The sequence below is a fragment of the Oncorhynchus tshawytscha genome, linkage group LG09, assembly GCF_018296145.1.
Source record: "Oncorhynchus tshawytscha isolate Ot180627B linkage group LG09, Otsh_v2.0, whole genome shotgun sequence".
NCBI classification, from domain to species: domain Eukaryota; kingdom Metazoa; phylum Chordata; class Actinopteri; order Salmoniformes; family Salmonidae; genus Oncorhynchus; species Oncorhynchus tshawytscha.
This window is the reverse complement of record NC_056437.1, coordinates 85,779,006-85,804,643: the sequence shown is the minus strand read 5'-3', so window position 1 is coordinate 85,804,643 and position 25,638 is coordinate 85,779,006. Positions and strand designations below refer to the sequence as shown.

Sequence of the window (25,638 nt, the reverse complement as noted above, 5' to 3'; positions counted from 1 at the left end):
ACCCACATCAAACATCTCCAATCCAAAGTTAAATCTAGAATTTGCTTCCTATTTCGCAACAAAGCATCCTTCACTCATGCTGCCAAACATACCCTTGTAAAACTGACCATCCTACCAATCCTCGACTTTGGCGATGTCATTTACAAAATAGCCTCCAATACCCTACTCAACAAATTGGATGCAGTCTATCACAGTGCAATCCATTTTGTCACCAAAGCCCCATATACTACCCACCATTGCGACCTGTACGCTCTCGTTGGCTGGCCCTCGCTTCATACTCGTCGCCAAACCCACTGGCTCCATGTCATCTACAAGACCCTGCTAGGTAAAGTCCCCCCTTATCTCAGCTCGCTGGTCACCATAGCATCTCCCACCTGTAGCACACGCTCCAGCAGGTATATCTCTCTAGTCACCCCCAAAACCAATTCTTTCTTTGGCCGCCTCTCCTTCCAGTTCTCTGCTGCCAATGACTGGAACGAACTACAAAAATCTCTGAAACTGGAAACACTTATCTCCCTCACTAGCTTTAAGCACCAACTGTCAGAGCAGCTCACAGATTACTGCACCTGTACATAGCCCACCTATAATTTAGCCCAAACAACTACCTCTTTCCCAACTGTATTTAATTTTAATTTATTTATTTATTTTGCTCCTTTGCACCCCATTATTTTTATTTCTACTTTGCACATTCTTCCATTGCAAAACTACCATTCCAGTGTTTTACTTGCTATATTGTATTTACTTTGCCACCATGGCCTTTTTTGCCTTTACCTCCCTTCTCACCTCATTTGCTCACATTGTATATAGACTTGTTTATACTGTATTATTGACTGTATGTTTGTTTTACTCCATGTGTAACTCTGTGTCGTTGTATCTGTCGAACTGCTTTGCTTTATCTTGGCCAGGTCGCAATTGTAAATGAGAACTTGTTCTCAACTTGCCTACCTGGTTAAATAAAGGTAAAATAAAATAAATAAATAAATATTTCACAGGCAACATCCATGACTTCCAACTTGCACTTTCAAACCTTTAAAAAGAGGGAGGATGAAAGGGAGATGAGAGAGGTATGAGAGGGAGAGAGGTATGAGAGGGAATGAGGGATGAGAGGTATGAGGGAGAGGATGATGAGAGGGATGAGAGGGATGAGAGGGAAAGGGGATGAGAGGTATGAGAGAGATGAGAGGGAGGGAGTGGTGAGTGGGATGAGAGAGATGAGAGGTATGAGGGGGAAAGAGGTATGAGAGGGAGAGAGGTATGAGAGGGAATGAGGGATGAGAGGTATGAGGGAGAGGATGATGAGAGGGATGAGAGGGATGAGAGGGAGAGGGGATGAGAGGTATGAGAGAGATGAGAGGGAGGGAGTGGTGAGAGGGATGAGAGAGATGAGAGGTATGAGAGGGAAAGAGGTATGAGAGGGAGAGAGGTATGAGAGGGAGAGGGGGATGTGAGGGATAGAGGTATGAGAGGGAGTGAGGGATGAGGGGGTGAGAGGGAGAGCGTTATGAGAGAAAGAGAGAGAGTGAGGGATGAGAGATATGAGAGGGAGAGGGGGATGAGAGGTATGAGAGGTATGAGAGGGAGATGTGAGGGATGAGAGGGAGAGGGAGAGGGAGAGGGAGAGGGGAGTGAGAGGGAGAGAGGTATGAGAGGGAGATGAGGATGAGAGGGAGAGGGGGATGAGAAGGAGGGGGATGAGAGGGAGAGGGGGTGAGATGGAGAGGGGGTGAGAGGGAGAGGGGGGTGAGAGGGAGAGAGGGTGAGAGGGAGAGGGGTGGTGAGAGGGAAATGGGGGTGAGAGGGAGATGGGGGTGAGAGGGAGATGAGGATGAGAGGGGGATGAGAGGGAGAGGGCTTGAGGGAGAGGGGGGGTGAGAGGGAGATGAGGATGAAAGGGAGAGGGGGTGAGGGAGAGGGTGGTGAGAGGGAGATGAGAGGGAGACGGGGGTGAGAGGGAGATGAGAGGGAGAGGGGGATGAGGATGAGAGGGAGAGGGGGTGAGGGAGAGAGAGGGAGATGAGAGGGAGACGGGGGTGAGAGGGAGATGAGAGGGAGAGGGGGATGAGACGGAGACGGGGATGAGAGGGAGAGGGGGATGAGAGGGAGATGAGGATGAGAGGGAGAGGGGGTGAGAGGGAGAGGGGGATGAGAGGGAGAGGGGGTGAGAGGGAGATGAGGATGAGAGGTAGATGGAGATGAGGATGAGAGGGGATGAGAGGGGGGGGGGATGATGAGGATGAGAGGGGGTGAGGGAGAGGGGGATGAGAGGGAGAGGGGGTGAGAGGGAGAGGGAGATGAGGATGAGAGGGGGATGAGAGGGAGAGGGGGGTGAGAGGTAGAGGGAGATGAGGATGAGATGGAGATGAGAGGGAGAGGGGGTGAGAGGGAGAGGGGGTGAGAGGGAGAGGGGGGTGAGAGGGAGAGGGGGTGAGAGGGAGTGGGAGATGAGAGGGAGAGGGGGTGAGAGGGAGAGGGGGTGAGAGGGAGAGGGGGTGAGAGGGAGAGGGGGTGAGAGGTAGAGATGAGGATGAGAGGGAGATGAGGATGAGAGGGAGGTGAGAGGGAGAGGGGTGAGAGGGAGTGGGAGATGAGAGGGAGAGGGGGGTGAGAGGGAGAGGGGGGTGAGAGTAATATTAAACTCCAAAAAGGACACTATTCATGAAAGTATAAACACTTTAAATGCTCTGAAATAGTGTCATAAACCTCCCAACGTCTCTACCATGGTGAGTTTCCCACACACAGCCCTTCCCTTGAACACTGTCACTTCACTTCCTGTCACTCATCTGATTCAGAGAGACATTCAAGGCTGTTGATCCAGGACACATTTTCTCCAAAACACACCCACACTAAAATCTCAATAGACAACTCTGTGGCCAATCACTCCAAACAAGGTCTCACCATAACAACTGCATTGGAAGCCAACTTGATAGCAATGGCGTTACCATGCTGAAGAGAACAGATCAACTTGAGCTCTGCTTGCTCTACTCAAGCCTACTCCAGAAGTATCATCATTTGTCTCTTATGAATAGTCTGGAGAGAATCTCATCTGATTCATTTTGTACTGGGATAGACAAGTGAAATACTGTACGGATATAACTGTTCAATAATGCCAGCCTTTTAAATGAATTCAAGCTAATCCAATACCTCACAAAGTCATGAATGGACTCTGCTTAATCACATACTCCGTGTCCAGTGTGTAAGTGTTCAATCAGGCAGAACTAAATGTCCCTGGTCATGAGCCCTCTCTCTTCGTATTGAGACTTGTCTATACAGTACTGTATGCTCAACTCTCCTCGGCTCTCCAGTCTCCACTGAACAGCAGCAGGCAGGCTGAGATGATAGTATGATAAAGTGTGATTAGGATGTTTGTGATCTAGGTTGTCTCTGTTACTCAGGGCCATTCTCCAGTGTCAGACTGAAATAACATTGTAATCCCTCTCTCTAATGGTGTGACGGAGGGGAAGGAGACTGATGATGGGGAATGGAAAAAACATCCCACTCCTCATTCTCCACTCAAACACTATTCTAAAGTCTAATCTGTCTCACTGGGGTCTGTAGCCTAGCGGTTAGAGCATAGAGCCAGTAACAAAGGTTGTTGGTTTGAATACCCGAGCCGATATGGTGAAAAATCTGTCAATGTGCCCTTGAGCAAGGCATTTAACCCTAATTTGCTCCAGGGGCACCGTACTACTGCGATTGACTATGTAAAACACCACATTTCACTGCAGCTATCCAGTGTATGTGAAAATAAAACATTACGGTCCATTATCAGACAGCACACTCGTCTACTGGTGTGAGAGCCAAGGCTTAAACATCCTTCACAGTCAACTGGCATTCTGGAAAATCACAGGAACATATCCTGCACTACATCTCCTCAGTTTCATTTGACACCCTATAAAATGGTCAGCCATGACCTGGGTGCTGCCCCAAGGCCTTCTTAGCTGACACTGAGTTAAACATGCTTTACATGGGACGTTTTCTATCTCAGCTCGCCATGCCAACGGACTACACGGTGAAGACAGGCATGAAATGAAACAACTCACTTGCAATAAATATGTGAATATATTACTAAAAGGCTTCTGGAAAATATCCATTGCATATCAAAACGACAGCGAGGGGAAAGCACACAGAATGTGATGACAGAGTGGAGTGTAGGAGTAGCAGGCTAAGTGGAGTAGCAGGCTAAGTGGAGTAGCAGGCTAAGTGGAGTAGTAGGCTAAGTGGAGTAGTAGGCTAAGTGGAGTAGTAGGCTAAGTGGAGTAGCAGGCTAAGTGGAGTAGTAGGCTAAGTGGAGTAGTAGGCTAAGTGGAGTAGAAGGCTAAGTGGAGTAGTAGGCTAAGTGGAGTAGTAGGCTAAGTGGAGTAGTAGGCTAAGTGGAGTAGTAGGCTAAGTGGAGTAGCAGGCTAAGTGGAGTAGTAGGCTAAGTGGAGTAGCAGGCTAAGTGGAGTAGAAGGCTGACAGTGTAGTGGATCAGTGTGTAGGAGGAGGCAGAATGATGTTAAGAGGATCCTGTAACAATAACAAAGTGTCTTTGATGATGACACACCAGTGGTAGGCCTGATCACTGGCGACGATGAGTCAGCCTACAGAGAGGAGGTCAGTGACCTGGCAGTGTGGTGCCGGAGCAACAACCTCTCCCTCAACGTCAGTAAGACCAAGGAGCTGATCATGGACTACAGGAAACGGGGAGGTAGGCACGCCCCCATCCACATCGATGGGGCTGCAGTGGAGCAGGTAGACAGCTTCAAGTTCCTCTGTGTCCAAATCACTAAAGACTTAAAATGGTCCAAACACACACACACAGCCGTGAAGAAGGAGTGACGGTGCCTCTTCCCCCTCAAGAGGTTGAACAAGTTTGGCATGGGCCCTCAAATCCTTTGAGATTGTTTGGGGCATCCGGAAAAAATCTTGTCCGGAGAAGACAAGGTGAGCACTACCCTCAGTCCTATGTCATGCCAACAGTAAAGCATCCTGAGACCATTCATGTGTGGGGCTGCTTCTCAGCCAAGGGAGTGGGCTCACTCACAATTTTGCCTAAGAACACAGCCATGAATAAAGAATGGTACCAACACATCCTCTGAGAGCAACTTTTCCCAACCATCCAGAGACAGTTTGGTGATGAACAATGCCCTTTCCAGCATGATGGAGCACCTTGCCATAAGGCAAAAGTGATAACTAAGTGGCTCGAGGAACAAAACATCGAAATTTTGGGTCAATGGTCAATCCCATTGAGAACTTGTGGTTAATCCTCAAGAGGTGGGTGGACAAACAAAAACCCACAAATTCTGACAAACTCCAAGCATTTATTATGCAAGAATATGCTGTCATCAGTCAGGATGTGGCCCAGAAGTTAATTGACAGCATACCAGGGCGGATTGCAGAGGTCTTGAAAAAGAAGGGTCAACACTGCAAATATGGACTCTTTGTATCAACTTCATGTAATTGTCAATAAAAGCCTTTGACACTTATGAAATGCTTGTAATTATACTTCAGTATTCCATAGTAACATCTGACAAAAATATATGAAGACACTGAAGCAGCAAACTTGGTGGAAATTAATATTTGTGTCATCCTCAAAACTTTTGGCCACGACTGTATGCTTACTGACTTTATTGTGTATTTTATATTTCCTATTCTTATTTGTTGTGTAATTTGCTAGTAATACATTGCTATTGAATATTGCATTATTAAGTTTTGAGTTTGCAAGAAAGACATTTCACTGTACTTCACTGTACTACTGGAAAATACAAAGAGAGTGCTTATTTGAAAGCTAGAGTTGGTGGGGGGAGAGATGGAGACAGAGAGCAGTGAAAGCACTGTGAAATACAGTTATGTTATTTGTCTTGAGATGCCACTGCAGATGTTGGCAGATATTGTTTCATCACTTCTAGAGTAGGCCCATAAAGACTGAAATGATTTTCCATGTCAGAGTGCTGTTTTACTGCTCTTGTCTTTAAAGAATGTTTCAGCAGCAGTAAAGCCTGTTTCTCCCCTCTGTTCTCTCGCACACAGCACAATTCACAGCCCGGTCATTACTGAGGCAGTCCATCCATATACACAGACCTCTTACTCTGCCCTGAGGCAGTAAAACAGGCTGAGGCTCTTTAGACTCACTTGGTGGTACTGTTCTAGACTCACTCAGTGGTACTGTTCTAGACTCACTCAGTGGTACTGTTCTAAACTCACTCAGTGGTACTGTTCTAGACTCACTCAGTGGTACTGTTCTAAACTCACTCAGTGGTAATGTTCTAGACTCTTTAGACTCACTCAGTGGTACTGTTCTAGACTCTGTAGAATCACTCAGTGGTACTGTTCTAGACTCTTTAGAATCACTCAGTGGTACTGTTCTAGACTGTTTAGAATCACTCAGTGGTACTGTTCTAGACTCACCAGTGCTACTGTTCTAGACTCTTTAGACTCACTCGGTGGTACTGTTCTAGACTCTTTAGACTCACTCAGTGGTACTGTTCTAGACTCTTTAGAATCACTCAGTGGTACTGTTCTAGACTCTTTAGAATCATTCAATGGTACTGTTCTAGACTAACCAGTGGTACTGTTCTAGACTCTTTAGAATCACTCAGTGGTACTGTTCTAGACTCTTTAGACTCACTCAGTGGTACTGTTCTAGACTCTTTAGAATCACTCAGTGGTACTGTTCTAGACTCTTTAGAATAACTCAGTGGTACTGTTTTAAACTCTTTAGAATCACTCAGTGGTACTGTTCTAGACTCTTTAGAATCACTCAGTGGTACTGTTCTAGACTCTTTAGAATCACTCAGTGGTACTGTTCTAGACTCTTTAGAATCACTCAGTGGTACTGTTCTAGACTCTTTAGAATCACTCAGTGGTACTGTTGTTGGGGATTAATCAGAATTAGTTGGGTAACATAGATAAGATGTTTTATTTTCATTATATGCTTGTGAGTTACTTCTCATCAGAATGTATCTTGTTGTACTATAGTGGTGGCCATTTGCAGTTATCTGTTCTCTGTCAGGGTTCAGTTACTTGGGCCGCAGAGAGGGGAGAGGTCAAGCTTGTCTTCATATGTAAACATATCTTTTAAACCATGTGAAGGGATGATTGAGGGGGAACCAATTATCTCTTGGCTCCACAATGTCTGTGTGCCAGTCACTCCCTACTTTTCCCATCGGGGAGAGGAGGATGGCAGTGTCTGGAACCATTCTATGTTCCCTCTCTCATTGCCCTTATCTTGACCTAGAGGCTCACTTTCCTCTCCATGAGCTTGTCCAGAATTGGTTGTATTTGGGATGGGAGTGTCTAAAATGACAATTGATATATATCATTGGGTGGGGGTAATGTCTTGGTACCATTTTGTACCAAGAACGAGATACGAGCTTTGTTTAGGAGACCAAACTGAAGGATAATTTATAGCCAACTCTGTCTGGCTAGGGGATATTCCTCTGAAGTAAAGTCTTTCTTTGTGCAAGTTCCTAAGACCTGTTGTTTGTCATGTCGTCTAGGGGGGGTGGATCTTTGCTATAAAAGATCCCAGTTGCCATTATGTTGAGCACTCTAGACTCTTTAGAATAACTCAGTGGTAGTGTTCTAGACTTATTCACCGGTACTGTTCTAGGCTCTTTAGACTCACTCAGTGGTACTGTTCTAGACTATTTAGAATCACTCAGTGGTACTTTAGGCACTTCACTAAATGAAAGTTAAATATATAGTATCTCCAGTGGACAGACCTCCCTGCTCCATCCATCACTCACTACAGTAATAAGAATGAAGGTATAACAGTCATGACTCATATAACATGTCAGGTAGGAGGTAATGTAACAGAACAGACTTGTCTTGTTGTGAATGTACTGCCAATGGGACTAGCAGTATCAGAGTCTTTTGGTGGGGACATGTATTACCACTAGATGGCACCATTTGGGAATGTTTTTATCTCTCAAGGCCAAATGACATAAACCCTTAATCTCTGCATTCTGAATAGTTTGGGCTCTGCTTTTGTTGAGTCATTTCTCTGTTTGTTAATAATTAACATTATTTTTTAAGCCCCGTTCAAGGAATTCAAACAGACAGCTGTTTGTGCTGCAGAGTGCAGACAGTTCCATAAAGGAAGACAGAGATGAGAAGCATCCATGGTTCATGTTGTTGCCATGGTGCTCTCTGCTGCCCTATTGACTCACACAAACAGATGATGTCAGCAGAGCATCATTCAGGTCCATAGGGCCAAGCTATAAATCACTGTTCTCATCCAGTTGTTGTGATTTAGCGTCCTGGAAATCAATCCTCTGGCCCAACTTAAGCTCAATTAAACTGTGGTTTTCTGTTTCGCCTCCTCTCTTCCTCTCTTCTTACTCATCTTGTCTTTTTCTTTCTGGCTTGCTGAATGTGATTGTCACAGGAATAGCTCAGGGGAAGGAGAACACACTCCACTGTTCAATTACACACGCTCATGTTGATCCTTACTGAGAGAACTTTAATCTAATCCTCACACAATGGCCTTCAGAACAGCCACTCTGGCTCTGGGAGTCAAAGAGAGAAGAAAGGAGCAGGAACTCAACAACAACAGCAACAGCCCTGCTCATCATTTCAATAGCTGCTGTCCCTGTGGCTGGTGGGAGAGGAGCTGTACTGCCATTGTGAAATGTAAATAATAATAATACTGGGTTCTAATGAGGCACGGAACATGAGACTGTGGCTCACAGCAGGAGTAATGGACTATTTATTTATTTCATTTATTTTATTTAACCTTTATTTAACTAGTCAAGTCAGTTAAGAACAAATTATTATATACAATGACGGCCTACCAAAAGGCAAAAGGCCTCCTGCGGGGACGGGGGCTGGGATTAAAAATGAAAAACAAATATTTAAATATAGGACAAAACACACATCACGACAAGAGAGACAACACAACACTACCTAAAGAGAGACCTAAGACAACAACATAGCAAGGCAGCAACACAACATGACAACAACATGGTTGCAACACAACATGACAACAACATGGTAGCAACACAACATGACAACAACATGGTTGCAACACAACATGACAACAACATGGTAGCAACACAACATGGTAGCAGCACAAAACACAGTAAAAACATTATTGGGCAGACAACAGCACAAAGGGCAAGAAGGTAGAGACAACAATACATCACACACAGCAGCTACAACTGTCAGTAAGAGTGTCCATGATTGAGTCTTTGAATGAAGAGATTGAGATATTACTGTCCAGTTTAAGTGTTTGTTGCAGCTTGTTCCAGTCGCTAGCTGCAGCGAAATGAAAAAAAACAGCGACACATTGATGTGTGTGCTTTGGGGACCTTTAACAGAATGTGACTGGCAAAATGGGTGTTGTGGAGGATGAGGGCTGCAGTAGATATCTCAGACAGGGGGGAGTGAGGCCTCAGAGGGTTTTATAAATAGGCATCAACCAGTGGGTCTTGCGACAGGATTACAGAGATGACCAGTTTACAGAGGAGTAGAGAGTGCAGTGATGTGTCCTATAAGGAGCATTGGAGGCAAATCTCATGGTCGAATGGTAAAGATCATCTAGCTGCTCGAGAGCACCCTTACCTGCTGATCTATAAATTACTTCTCCGTAATCTATCTTGGGTAGGATGGTCATCTGAATCAGGGTTAGTTTGGCAGCTGAGGTGAAAGAGGAGCAATTACGATAGAGGAAACCAAGTCTAGATTTAACTTTAACCTGCAGATTTTATATGATCTGAGAGAAGGACAGTGTACCATCTAGCCAAACTCCCAAGTACTAGTATGAGGTGACTACCTCAAGCTCTAAACCCTCAGGGGTAGTAATCACACCTGTAGGGAGAGGGGCATTCTACTTACCAAACCACACGACCTTCGTTTTGGAGGTGTTCAGAACAAGGTTAAGGGTAGAGAAAGCTTGTTGGACACTAAGAAAGCGTTGTTGTAGAGCATTTAACACAAAATCCGGGGAGGGGCCAGCTGAGTATAAGACTATTATCTGCATATAAATGAATGAGAGAGCTTCCTACTACCTGATCTATGTTCTTCATGTAAATTGAGATGAGCATGGGGCCTAGGATTGAGCCATGCAGTGGCTGAGACGAGATGTTCTGACTTTATACACTGCACTCTTTGAGAGAGGTAGTTAGCAAACCAGGCCAAAGACCTCAGAGACACCAATACTCCTTAGCCAGCCCACAAGAATGGAATGGTCTACCGTATCAAAGCTTTGGCCAAGTCAATAAAAATAGCAGCACAACATTGCATAGAATCAAGGGCAATGGTGACATTGAGGACCTTTTTAAGGTTGCAGTTGCAGTGACACATCCATAACCTCAGCAGAAACCAGATTACATACCAGAGAGATACTATAGACATCAAGAAAGAAAGTCAGTTGATTATTGACAAGTGTTCCCAACACTTTTGATAAACAGCTAAATATAAATAATAATTGAGTAATGGTGCCTGGCTTCTCTTAGGGATAGGTACAGTAAACAACACGTCTTTACATCTCTCTGAACAGCATAATGGAGGTTATAGAAGAGTGCAGAGGACAGGGGAGGGTGTGTTTGACCTCTGACTGGACAGACTACATCTGTCTCTGTCAATATTGATGACTACATCTGTCTCTGTCAATACATCTGATGACTACATCTGTCTCTGTCAATATCTGATGACTACATCTGTCTCTGTCTCTGTCAATATTGATGACTACATCTGTCTCTGTCAATACTGATGACTACATCTGTCTCTGTCAATATTGATGACTACATCTGTCTCTGTCAATATTGATGACTACATCTGTCTCTGTCAATATTGATGACTACATCTGTCTCTGTCAATATTGATGACTACATCTGTCTCTGTCAATATTGATGACTACATCTGTCTCTGTCAATATTGATGACTACATCTGACTACTCTGTCTCTGTCAATATTGATGACTACATCTGTCTCTGTCAATATTGATGACTACATCTGTCTCTGTCAATACTGATGACTACATCTGTCTCTGTCAATACTGATGACTGATCTGTCTCTCTGTCTGTCTCTGTCAATACTGATGACTACATCTGTCTCTGTCAATATTGATGACTACATCTGTCTCTGTCAATATTGATGACTACATCTGTCTCTGTCAATCTGATGACTACATCTGTGTGTCAATATTGATGACTGTGACTAATATTGATGACTACATCTGTGGCTCTGTCAATATGATGACTACATCTGTCTCTGTCAATATTGATGACTACATCTGTCTCTGTCAATATTGATGACTACATCTGTCTCTGTCAATATTGATGACTACATCTGTCTCTGTCAATATTGATGACTACATCTGTGTCTGTCTGTCTCTGTCAATATTGATGACTACATCTGTCTCTGTCAATACATGATGACTACATCTGTCTCTGTCAATATTGATGACTACATCTGTCTCTGTCAATATTGATGACTACATCTGTCTCTGTCAATATTGATGACTACATCTGTCTCTGTCAATATTGATGACTACATCTGTGTCTGTCAATATTGATGACTACATCTGTCTGTGTCTCTGTCAATATTGATGACTATATTGATGACTACATCTGTCTGTTAATATTGATGACTACATCTGTCTCTGTCAATATTGATGACTACATCTGTCTCTGTCAATACTGTCTCTGTCAATACTGATGACAACATCTGTCTCTGTCAATACTGATGACTACATCTGTCTCTGTCAATACTGATGACTACATCTGTGGCTGTCAATATTGATGACTACATCTGTCTCTGTTAATATTGATGACTACATCTGTATCTGTTAATATTGATGACTACATCTGTCTCTGTTAATATTGATGACTACATCTGTCTCTGTTAATATTGATGACTACATTTGTCTCTGTTAATATTGATGACTACATCTGTCTCTGTTAATATTGATGACTACATCTGTCTCTGTCAATACTGATGACAACATCTGTCTCTTTCAATACTGATGACTACATCTGTCTCTGTCAATACTGATGACTACATCTGTCTCTACATCTGTACAATATTGATGACTACATCTGTGAATGATGACTACATCTGTCTCTGTCAATATTGATGACTACATCTGTCTGTTAATATTGATGACTACATCTGTCTCTGTTAATATTGATGACTACATCTGTCTCTGTCAATATTGATGACTACATCTGTCTCTGTCAATATTGATGACTACATCTGTCTCTGTCAATACTGATGACTACATCTGTCTCTGTCAATATTGATGACTACATCTGTCTCTGTCAATATTGATGACTACATCTGTCTCTGTCAATATTGATGACTACATCTGTCTCTGTCAATACTGATGACTACATCTGTCTCTGTCAATACTGATGACTACATCTGTGTCAATATTGATGACAATATGTGAATATTGATGACTACATCTGTCTGTCAATATTGATGACAATATCTGTCTCTGTCATGACTACATCTGTCTCTGTCAATATTGATGACTACATCTGTCTGACTACTATCTGTCTCTGTCAATATTGATGACTACATCTGTCTCTGTCAATATTGATGACTACATCTGTCTCTGTCAATATTGATGACTACATCTGTGGCTGTCAATATTGATGACTACATCTGTCTCTGTCAATATTGATGACTACATCTGTCAATATTGATCTGTCAATATTGATGACTACATCTGTCTCTGTCAATATTGATGACTACATCTGTCTCTGTCAATACTGATGACTACATCTGTCTCTGTCATGACTACAATATTGATGACTACATCTGTCTGTTAATATTGATGACTACATCTGTCTCTGTCAATACTGATGACAACATCTGTCTCTGTCAATACTGATGACTACATCTGTCTGTCAATATTGATGACAACATCTGTCTCTGAAAATACTGATGACTACATCTGTCTCTGTCAATATTGATGACTACATCTGTCTCTGTCAGAATTGATAATTACATCTGTGGATGTCAGTATTGGTGACTACATCTGTCTCTGTCAATATTGATGACTACATCTGTCTCTGTCAATATTGATGACTACATCTGTCTCTGTCAATATTGATGACTACATCTGTCTCTGTCAATATTGATGACTACATCTGTCTGTTAATATTGATGACTACATCTGTCTCTGTCAATACTGATGACAACATCTGTGTCTGTCAATATTGATGACTACATCTGTCTCATGTCAATATTGATGACTACATCTGTGTCTGTCAATATTGATGACTACATCTGTGTCAATATTGATGACTACATCTGTCTCTGTCAATATTGATGACTACATCTGTCTCTGTCAATATTGATGACTACATCTGTCTCTGTCAATACTGATGACTACATCTGTCTCTGTCAATATTGATGACTACATCTGTCTCTGTCAATACTGATGACTACATCTGACTGGCTATTGTACATCTGTCTCTGTCAATATGATGACTACATCTGTGTCTCTGTCAATATTGATGACTACATATGTCTCTGTCAATATTGATGACTACATCTGTGTCTGTCAATATTGATGACTACATCTGTCTCTGTCAATATTGATGACTACATCTGTCTCTGTCAATATTGATGACTACATCTGTCTCTGTCAATATTGATGACTACATCTGTCTCTGTTAATATTGATGACTACATCTGTCTCTGTCAATATTGATGACTACATCTGTGTCTGTTAATATTGATAACTACATCTGTCTCTGTCAATATTGATGACTACATCTGTCTCTGTTAATATTGATGACTACATCTGTCTCTGTCAATACTGATGACAACATCTGTGTCTGTCAATATTGATGACTACATCTGTCTCTGTCAATACTGATGACAACATCTGTCTCTGTCAATACTGATGACTACATCTGTCTCTGTCAATACTGATGACTACATCTGTCTCTGTCAATATTGATGACTACATCTGTCTCTGTCAATATTGATGACTACATCTGTCTCTGTCAATATTGATGACTACATCTGTCTCTGTTAATATTGATGACTACATCTGTCTCTGTCAATACTGATGACTACATCTGTCTCTGTCAATATTGATGACTACATCTGTCTCTGTCAATACTGATGACTACATCTGTCTCTGTCAATATTGATGACTACATCTGTCTCTGTCAATATTGATGACTACATCTGTCTCTGTCAATATTGATGACTACATCTGTCTCTCTACATCTGTCTGTCAATACTGATGACTACATCTGTCTCTGTCAATACTGATGACTACATCTGTCTCTGTCAATACTGATGACTACATCTGTCTCTGTCAATACTGATGACTACATCTTCTCTGTCAATACTGTGACAGTGTCAATATGATGACTACATATGTGGCTGTCATGTGATAATTACATCTGTCAGTCAATATGATGACTACATCTGTGGCTGTCAGTATTGATGACTACATCTGTCTGTCAGTATTGTGACTACATCTGTGGCTGTCATCTGTCTATATTGATGACTACATCTGTCTGTCAATATTGATGACTACATCTGTCTCTGTCAATATTGATGACTACATCTGTCTCTGTTAATATTGATAACTACATCTGTCTCTGTCAATATTGATGACTACATCTGTCTGTCAATATTGATGACTACATCTGTCTCTGTCAATATTGATGACTACATCTGTCTCTGTCAATATTGATGACTACATCTGTCTCTGTCAATATTGATGACTACATCTGTCTCTGTCAATATTGATGACTACATCTGTCTCTGTCAATACTGATGACTACATCTGTCTCTGTCAATATTGATGACTACATCTGTGTCTGTTAATATTGATAACTACATCTGTCTCTGTCAATATTGATGACTACATCTGTCTGTTAATATTGATGACTACATCTGTCTCTGTCAATACTGATGACTATCTGTCTCTGTCAATACTGATGACTACATCTGTCTCTGTCAATACTGATGACTACATCTGTCTCTGTCAATACTGATGACTACATATGTGGCTGTCAGTATTGATGACTACATCTGTGGCTGTCAGTATTGGTGACAAATCTGTGGCTGTCAGTATTGATAATTACATCTGTGGCTGTCAGTATTGGTGACTACATCTGTGTCTGTCAATATTGATGACTACATCTGTCTCTGTTAATATTGATGACTACATCTGTCTCTGTTAATATTGATGACTACATCTGTCTCTGTCAATATTGATGACTACATCTGTGGCTGTTAATATTGATAACTACATCTGTCTCTGTCAATATTGATGACTACATCTGTCTGTCAATATTGATGACTACATCTGTCTCTGTCAATACTGATGACTACATATGATGACTACTGTCAATATTGACTGACTGTCAATATCTACATCTGTCTCTGTTGAACTACATCTGTATCTGATATTGATGACTACATCTGTCTCTGTGACAATATTGATGACTACATCTGTCTCTGTCAATATTGATGACTACATCTGTGTCTGTTAATATTGATAACTACATCTGTCTCTGTCAATACTGATGACTACATCTGTCTCTGTCAATATTGATGACTACATCTGTCTCTGTCAATACTGATGACTACATCTGTCTCTGTCAATATTGATGACTACATCTGTCTCTGTCAATATTGATGACTACATCTGTCTCTGTCAATATTGATGACTACATCTGTCTCTGTCAATACTGATGACTACATCTGTCTCTGTCAATATTGATGACTACATCTGTCTCTGTCAATATTGATGACTACATCTGTCTCTGTCAATATTGATGACTACATCTGTGTCTGTCAATATTGATGACTACATCTGTCTCTGTCAATATTGATGACTACATCTGTCTGTCAATATTGATGACCACATCTGTCTGTTAATATTGATGACTACATCTGTCTCTGTCAATACTGATGACTACATCTGTCTCTGTCAATACTGATGACTACATCTTAGGCTGTCAATATTGATGACTACATATGTGGCTGTCAGAATTGATAATTACATCTGTGGCTGTCAGTATTGGTGACTACATCTGTGGCTGTCAGTATTGATAATTACATCTGTGGCTGTCAGTATTGGTGACTACATCTGTGTCTGTCAATATTGATGACTACATCTGTCTCTGTTAATATTGATGACTACATTTGTCTCTGTTAATATTGATGACAACATCTGTGTCTGTTAATATTGATAACTACATCTGTCTCTGTCAATATTGATGTCTACATCTGTCTCTGTTAATATTGATGACTACATCTGTCTGTTAATATTGATGACTACATCTGTCTCTGTCAATATTGATGACTACATCTGTCTGTCAATACTGATGACTACATCTGTCTCTGTCAATACTGATGACTACATCTGTCTCTGTCAATATTGATGACTACATCTGTGGCTGTCAATATTGATGACTACATCTGTCTCTGTCAATATTGATGACTACATCTGTCTCTGTCAATATTGATGACTACATCTGTCTCTGTCAATATTGATGACTACATCTGTCTCTGTCAATATTGATGACTACATCTGTCTCTGTCAATATTGATGACTACATCTGTCTCTGTCAATATTGATGACTACATCTGTCTCTGTCAATATTGATGACTACATCTGTCTCTGTCAATATTGATGACTACATCTGTCTGTTAATACTGATGACTACATCTGTCTCTGTCAATACTGATGACTACATCTGTCTCTGTCAATACTGATGACTACATCTGTCTCTGTCAATATTGATGACTACATATGTGGCTGTCAGAATTGATAATTACATCTGTGGCTGTCAGTATTGGTGACTACATCTGTGTCTGTCAATATTGATGACTACATCTGTCTCTGTTAATATTGATGACTACATCTGTCTCTGTTAATATTGATGACTACATCTGTCTCTGTCAATATTGATGACTACATCTGTCTCTGTTAATATTGATGACTACATCTGTCTCTGTCAATATTGATGACTACATCTGTCTCTGTCAATATTGATGACTACATCTGTCTCTGTCAATAATATTGATGACTACATCTGTCTCTGTCAATACTGATGACTACATCTGTCTCTGTCAATGTCACATCTGTATTGATGACTACATCTGTCTCTGTTATGACTACATCTGTGGCTGTCAATATTGATGACTACATCTGTCTCTGTCAATATTGATGACTACATCTGTCTCTGTCAATATTGATGACTACATCTGTCTCTGTCAATACTGATGACTACATCTGTCTCTGTCAATACTGATGACTACATCTGTCTCTGTCAATACTGATGACTACATCTGTCTCTGTCAATACTGATGACTACATCTGTCTCTGTCAATATTGATGACTACATCTGTGTCTGTCAATATTGATGACTACATCTGTGTCTGTCAATATTGATGACTACATCTGTGTCTGTCAATATTGGTGACTACATCTGTGGCTGTCAGTATTGATGACTACATCTCTGGCTGTCAGTATTGATGACTACATCTGTGGCTGTCAGTATTGATAATTACATCTGTGGCTGTCAGTATTGATGACTACATCTGTCTGTGTCTGTCAATATTGATGACTACATCTGTGTCTGTCAATACCGACGAATACATCTGTGTCTGTCAATATTGATGACTACATCTGTGTCTGTCAATATTGATGACTACATCTGTGTCTGTCAATATTGATGACTACATCTGTGTCTGTCAATACTGATGACTACATCTGTCTCTGTCAATATTGATGACTACATCTGTGGCTGTCAGTATTGATGACTACATCTGTAGCTGTCAGTATTGGTGACTACATCTGTGGCTGTCAGTATTGATGACTACATCTGTGGCTGTCAGTATTGATGACTACATCTGTGGCTGTCAGTATTGATAATTACATCTGTGGCTGTCAGCATTGATAATTACATCTGTGGCTGTCAGTATTGATAATTACATCTGTGGCTGTCAGTATTGATAATTACATCTGTGGCTGTCAGTATTGGTGACTACATCTGTGGCTGTCAGTATTGGTGACTACATCTGTGGCTGTCAGTATTGATGATGTGATCGCTGACTAGCATGGTCACGTTCAGGGTCAGTTCATCCCAGCATGATCATGGTCATGCTGCATCACACAGGTCCACCCATTCAACGGGTCTGTCCAGACTAGTGTGAGATATGCTTTATTATGTAGAGACAGAGAGAGCTAGTCATTGATTCTCAGCATGACCAATGCTGTCTGAGGCGTGTGTGTGTAGACTGTCAATGACTGGCCATCTCTCTCTCTGTGATTCAGATGGTTCATACAGACAGACAGGGCTGGGCAGCACCTGGCTAATGCTACTCGGCAGACACAGGGTTCATACAGACAGATAGGGCTAGGCAGTGCCTGGCGATAGGTCTGGGCAGCGCCTGGCTAACGCTACTCGGTAAACACAGGGTTCATACAGACAGATAGGGCTGGGCAGCGCCTGGCTAACGCTACTCGGTAAACACAGGGTTCATATAGACAGATAGGACTGGACAGTGCCTGGCTAACGCTACTCGGCAGACACAGGGTTCATACAGACAGATAGGGCTGGGCAGCGCCTGGCTAATGCTACTCGGCAGACACAGGGTTCATACAGACAGACAGGGCTGGGCAGCGCCTGGCTAAGGCTACTCGGCATACACAGGGTTCATACAGACAGACAGGGCTGGGCAGCGCCTGGCTAATGCTACTCGGCATACACAGGGTTCATACAGACAGACAGGGCTGGGCAGCGCCTGGCTAATGCTACTCGGCAGACACAGGGTTCATACAGACAGATAGGGCTGGGCAGCGCCTGGCTAATGCTACTCGGCAGACACAGGGTTCATACAGACAGACAGGGCTGGGCAGCGCCTGGCTAATGCTACTCGGCAGACACAGGGTTCATACAGACAGACAGGGCTGGGCAGCGCCTGGCTAATGCTACTCGGCATACACAGGGTTCATACTAATTGGCACACTATTCTTTTCACTATATAGTACACTACTTTTGACCTGAGCCCTATGGGCCCTGGTAGAAAGAAGTACACTATAGAGGGAATAGGGTGCCATGTGGGACGTAAACACAATCACTGAGTAACAGGAGCCAAATGACTGATGTTACAGAGAGACAGGAGGTTAGTGAGTACTGTGCTGTCAGGCCATCAAGGCTGTCTGTCATCACTGCCCAGGAACACACACACAATAGACAGATATACAATAGACAGGAACACACTAGACAGATATACAATAGACAGATATACAATGTTCCTAGAGACCATCAAATAGAAGGTCAATACACAAACAAAGAAAGCTTACCAAGACAGAGGGTTGAACACACAGATGCACATCACAGGCACCCACGGATGGACGGACAAATACACACACAAAACACACAAGTGCATGCGCACACACACACAAACATATACACATTACTGCACATTCACACAGAGATAGCCCACAGCCAGATAGCTGTCACGGCAGGGGGGAGAGACTGAGATCCATCTGATAGAGCTCTACAGGACCACATGAAAAATGAGCTTCTGATAGGAAACAACACACTTCTTATAGCTTGATAACAGCAGGTCAATGTCAAGAGCTGCTTGAGACCAGTGGTGGGCCGTCAGGGCCAACAAGGCCTTCTCTGCTGGCCTAAACATCATCAGAATATATATATTTTTAAAATATATTTTCCCACAAATATGTATTAAATTATTCCCCATAGTAAGAGTTACACTCTTCATTTCATAGCGTTCCTCTTGGTTGCACTGCTTCCAGCCCCAGGTTGAGATTTGGAGGGCTGGTCTTTATGTTGGATCTTTTATCCAATCATATTCAGCCATCATGTGTTGCCAGGGGTCTAAAATCTGCCCTCAGGCCTTCAGAATCAACAGTGCGGGCGCTTGTAGCTTTTTTTTATTTTTTATTTTATTTCACCTTTATTTAACCAGGTAGGCTAGTTGAGAACAAGTTCTCATTTGCAACTGAGACCTGGCCAAGATAAAGCATAGCAGTGTGAACAGACAACACAGAGTTACACATGGAGTAAACAATTAACAAGTCAATAACACAGTAGAAAAAAAAGGGGGAGTCTATATACATTGTGTGCAAAAGGCGAATAATTACAATTTTGCAGATTAATAACACTGGAGTGATAAATGATCAGATGGTCATGTACAGGTAGAGATATTGGTGTGCAAAAGAGCAGAAAAGTAAATAAATAAAAACAGTATGGGGATGAGGTAGGTAAAAATGGGTGGGCTATTTACCGATAGACTATGTACAGCTGCAGCGATCGGTTAACTGCTCAGATAGCAGATGTTTGAAGTTGGTGAGGGAGATAAAAGTCTCCAACTTCAGCGATTTTTGCAATTCGTTCCAGTCACAGGCAGCAGAGAACTGGAACGAAAGGCGGCCAAATGAGGTGTTGGCTTTAGGGATGATCAGTGAGATACACCTGCTGGAGCGCGTGCTATGGGTGGGTGTTGCCATCGTGACCAGTGAACTGAGATAAGGAGGAGCTTTACCTAGCATGGACTTGTAGATGACCTGGAGCCAGTGGGTCTGGCGACGAATATGTAGCGAGGGCCAGCTGACTAGAGCATACAAGTCGCAGTGGTGGGTGGTATAAGGTGCTTTAGTGACAAAACGGATGGCACTGTGATAAACTGCATCCAGTTTGCTGAGTAGAGTGTTGGAAGCAATTTTGTAGATGACATCGCCGAAGTCGAGGATCAGTAGGATAGTCAATTTTACTTCAAGTGAATGGAAATTCAAATTTAGTGTCAACCAATCAGCTTTAGAGTTGGCTATTGTACGCCTGCTGGCTGGCTCCAGTGCTACACAGGAGCCAGCTAGCAGGCGTAGTGCGTGCACGTCTTTTGATTGGATTACCAATATTGAGAGGCAGGTCCTATGTGGGCAGGTCTCAGAACTAGGAAGCTGAAATTGATCAACGAATTAATTTGCGTACTACTAAGCTGTTTTTTCAACCCACAATGGCGGAAGGAGAAGATATCGATTTGGTCGAGGATATAATTATAACGCCATTCTCAAGACAAACTTTTCAAGAAAAGTTAGACATTGTCAGGAGAGGTAGACGCCGACGCTACAAAGCCTGTCACAGGCGGGAAAGGGTTCGTTCGCCACTTTCAACTATGAATGACTCACAGGCTCATAGAAGCACTGCAAACTGTACTGCTGGGAATGCCTATTATTTGCAAGTGATCGATTTGGTGTTTGGAGCCACACTGGCTTTGCAAACCTGAGTTGTCTAACCAAGGCAGCAACGAGACACCAAAGTACGGCTGGGCACTTACAAGCAATGGTGCTTTTGAAAACATTTGGGGACACCCGAGTGGATCTACAGCTCAACGAACAAGCGCGCAGGGCAACGAAGCTGCACAATGAAAAGGTATTGTACTCTTCCCCTGCAATTCTCGGAATAAAAATGTCAATTTCAAGGTGACGCAACGCCTGGTTATACTGCGTTTCTGTCTAAATGTATAGTGTCTAGAGCCATGGCATCATAATGATGGTAATAAGAGGTGGATTAATTTGGGTGGGACTGTGTAGGACTTCACTGAAGGCCCAGGCCCCAGAACCACGGCACGCTACTGCTTGAGACCCATAAAATGTCTCTGACAGTCTGACTAATGTCTCTTAACAGCAGGTCAATGTCAAGAGCTGCTTGAGACCCATAAAATGCCTCTGACAGTCTGACTAATGTCTCTTAACAGCAGACCAGGGAGGACGTGTTGCATTAGGGCACTTTGAATGTGTATTCCATTATCTCTGAGGCAGATGTTGCTACTACATAAAACAAATGGATCATATCGTGTTGGTTTGGAAACTTCCATCTGGCAAAATCAACAAAGACGATTTGCATCAGAATTGAATACATTTGGTGTTTCATCTTGGCTCTGAAAGTGAATTCATTAAAATTATTGCATTTTAGTAGAACCACGATAAGAGCATCTGCTATACTGTAGGCAAAGTCTAATTCATATTCAACAGTAAACACAAAGTAAATATACTATAGAAACCCATCATTTCACCCACTTTATTTGGGAACATGACTTGCTAGATGCTCGTTGGACTCACAGAGACCCAGTTCAATCAACAACAGAGTGAGTTTCACTCAAATGTTTACACAGTGTTTTATGGACAGGTGTGGTTTGACGTCAATATCCACAAACAATATATCTGCAAGAGGAACAGTTGCAGGTGTGTCAATTTAAACGCATTGAACCCATCTTTGACAAGTACAGAGTAAACCATCTGTAATGTATCCAGTCTCTGAGATGAGGTCTCTTCTGCTGGGACCATACAGGGCTCTCTAGGGCTGGACCAGACAGTACTGCTCATACTCCAACCAGCAGCACTGTGAGCAGTGGAGAGGACAGAGGGGGGCAGTGGTGAGCAGACACAGCTGGACAGGTCTATATGAGACTGTGATCATCATCACTGATTTTACCAACCCCACAACATTACAGTAATCTACTATGAGTAGGTTTGCAGAGGGAGGGTAACTCAGTAAACTACCAGAATTTTGGATCACGGATTTGATGTAATTCATGACAAGATATCAAGTGGCCTTTTTGGGTACTTCAGATTATTACAGGAGTCTAATTATGTCTGGTCCTCTGTGTGATCAATTAAATACCCACAATCATAAAATATGATTTTAAAATAAAACATTTAATGACAAACTAAAAGATCAACTTAGTGAATGCCATTGGCGACATGAAATATATTTGTACTTATTTTACAATGTCAATATGTCTTTGTTGTAAATGATTTTATCACCCCAAAAAAAGAATTCATAATTGAACAGTTGTATAGTTAATGCCAGTGTTGATTGTTGAATGCCATCATTAATGAAGCTATTTTCTCTTGAACCACATGGTCTGTGTACTAGAAACTCATGGACAATATGGACACAGGTAAAAACTATTTAGACTATATACAGTATGAAAGTTATTAAAGTATAAATGACCAAAGTTACCATCGATTGCTATATATTTTCTGTTAATTACCAAAATGACCGGTAGCTTTGCAACCTTAACTACGAAACACTCCATGTTCTCACCATAGGGAACGTGTCAACTGCACACGGACACCATTCCTCACCCCTCTGGAATAAAGAATACTCTCTCTTCCACTCCAGAGAGTGCTGGGTGAGCAGGTTCCCTGTATACAACCAGCCCACCTGTCAGTCAGCACGCTGTGTGAGAGAGAGGACGTCTGTTACAGGCAGCAGGACGGGAGCTCTCTCTCTCAGGCAGAGAGAGGCAGAGACAGAGACAAAGAGAGAGAGAGAGAGAGAGAGAGACTAAACTAAAGCCCAAACGGCTGGCGTTGTTCTACTCGTGTGTTGATGTGAGTAGCAGGGTCCTCTGGTCCATATCAGGGGAACATAGTGTAGGCCTACACAGTGTTATTAGTGAGAACAATGTGATGACGGTATCATGCTGTCTGGTTAAAGGATACAGAACATCTCAACTAGGCTGATAACATACTCTTCCATGGTTCTGTAGGCTACATGAACAGGGTGACTCAACCCAAACTAAACAAAGTGGGGCTCTACTTTTGTTCTTCCACTGTAATGATCATGCTACTTAAAAATATAAATAGCCTAGATACACTTACAATTAAATGTACTTAGCCCTCAGAAAATGTACTGGAGCAAACCTGCTTTCAGAGGAAATCTCACTGTGTATGTAGGCTACACATGCTCATACACACACACACACACACACACACACACTGGAAAAATACATAATCGTGCTCTCAATGTGCACCAATGATGCATTTCGGCTATGCTAATATTACTGAATGAACCAAGAATCCAGAATCTCCTCTAATCAATAATAATGAATAGTGGTTCAGCCTACAGCCCCATCACTCAGAACCATCTCATTTAAATGGTTTATACACACACATGCTGTCCTTTCACACTCACATGCAAACATTTGCATAGCACACACAGGCTGGCTGTAACATATGCTCTCACTCACTCACTCACTCACTCACTCACTCACACACACACACACACACACACACACACACACACAGAACACACACATGCTGTCCTTTCACACTCACATGCAAACATTTGCATAACACACACAAGGCTGGCTGTATCATATGCTCTCACTCACACAAAGATACAGAAACGGAACACACACACATGCGCAGAGCATATCAGTCACACAGAGTGAGTGCCCTAAGCCATGCGATTCCATCTGCTTAGAATGCGTTTGAGCTCCTCTCTACCAAGGCCCCATGCCTCCCTCTTCTGTCTCTAACACACACAGTCCCCATTCAGTAAAGATCATTACTTTAGTGAAATGAAGGACGCTGGAGTACAATGTGTTCATCATAGAGCAACACACTCTCATAGGACTGGCCATGCCTCTGAGTGGTGCACTCTGAAACACTCATTTTATCATCTATCTGCTACAGACACCTGGAATGGAATGGCCTTATTATGATTGACAACCTTTGATTGGCAGTTTTATTTTAAGAATGATTTTAAAAAAGAGCAAATTCCATTGAATCACACTTGAGTGGTCTGGTAGGAGCACAGACTAGGTGTCTAAACGTGTGTTTCAAAGCATGGTGGAATGTGATGCTACGTAGTGAATTGCTGTTTATTAAGCTGAGGGGTTAGAGCAGTCAAGATGGGAATGCCCCGTGGCTGTGGAGGCAGTACACACAAACACCTTGAGAACACACCTAACACACCCACCTCAGCTGAGCACAAGTCTATTCATGCAACACAATGACTGTTTCTTTTTGGTCATAAACAAACAGAAATATCTTGGCCAAATGTGACGGAGAAAAAATGAAAAAATAGGAAGAACAGGGAGAGCTGACAAAATGTGCTTCTAGGAAACAGAAGCACTATGGCAACCAGTGATCTCTGTCTCAGTCTGTCTCTGGTCATTTTCTCCCCTCTCTTTTTCTTTCACGTTCCCCTTTCCTTTGAGTTTTGTCGATGGCAAATGTTGACTAGAATAGGTTGCGCAGCGTTCTTTATCCCGGGAGGAAGAGTGAGAGGAAAGAACTGAACAATGTGGCTCGCAAACAGGTGAGGGCTCTGGGAGTGTGGTGTCAGGAAAACAACCTCTCACTCAACGTCAACAAAAAAGGAGATGATTGTGGTCTTCAGGAAACAGCAGACAGAGCACCCCCCGATCCACATCGACGGGACCCAAGTGGAGAAGGTGGAAAGTTTGAAGTTCCTCGGCGTACACATCACAGACAAATGGAAACGGTCCACCCACACAGACAGCGGGGTGAAGAAGACGCAACATCGCCCTTTCAAGCTCAGGAGGCTGAAGAAATTTGGCTTATTACCTAAAAACCTCACAAACATTTATAGATGCACAATTGAGAGCATCCTGTCGGGCTGTATCACCGCCTGGTGCGGCAACTGCACCACAACCGCCCACCGGGGAAAAACTACCTTCCCTCCAGGACACCTACAGCCCCTGATGTTACAGGAAGGCCAAAAAGATAATAAAGGACAACAACCACCAGAGCCACTGCCTGTTCACCCCGCTATCATCCAAAAGGTGAGGTCAGTACAGGTGCATCAAAGTTGAGACCAAGAAACTGAAAAACAGCAATCAGACTGTTAAACAGCCATCACTAGCACAGAGAGGCTGCAGCCT

The 25,638-nt window shown here is 42.5% G+C and overlaps 1 protein-coding gene across 1 annotated transcript in view; it reads right to left on the bottom strand.

The window, feature by feature from the left end:
• The window catches only part of LOC112236353 (acid-sensing ion channel 2-like), a 480,678-nt gene that overhangs the window by 299,655 nt on the left and 155,385 nt on the right, over nucleotides 1-25,638 (bottom strand).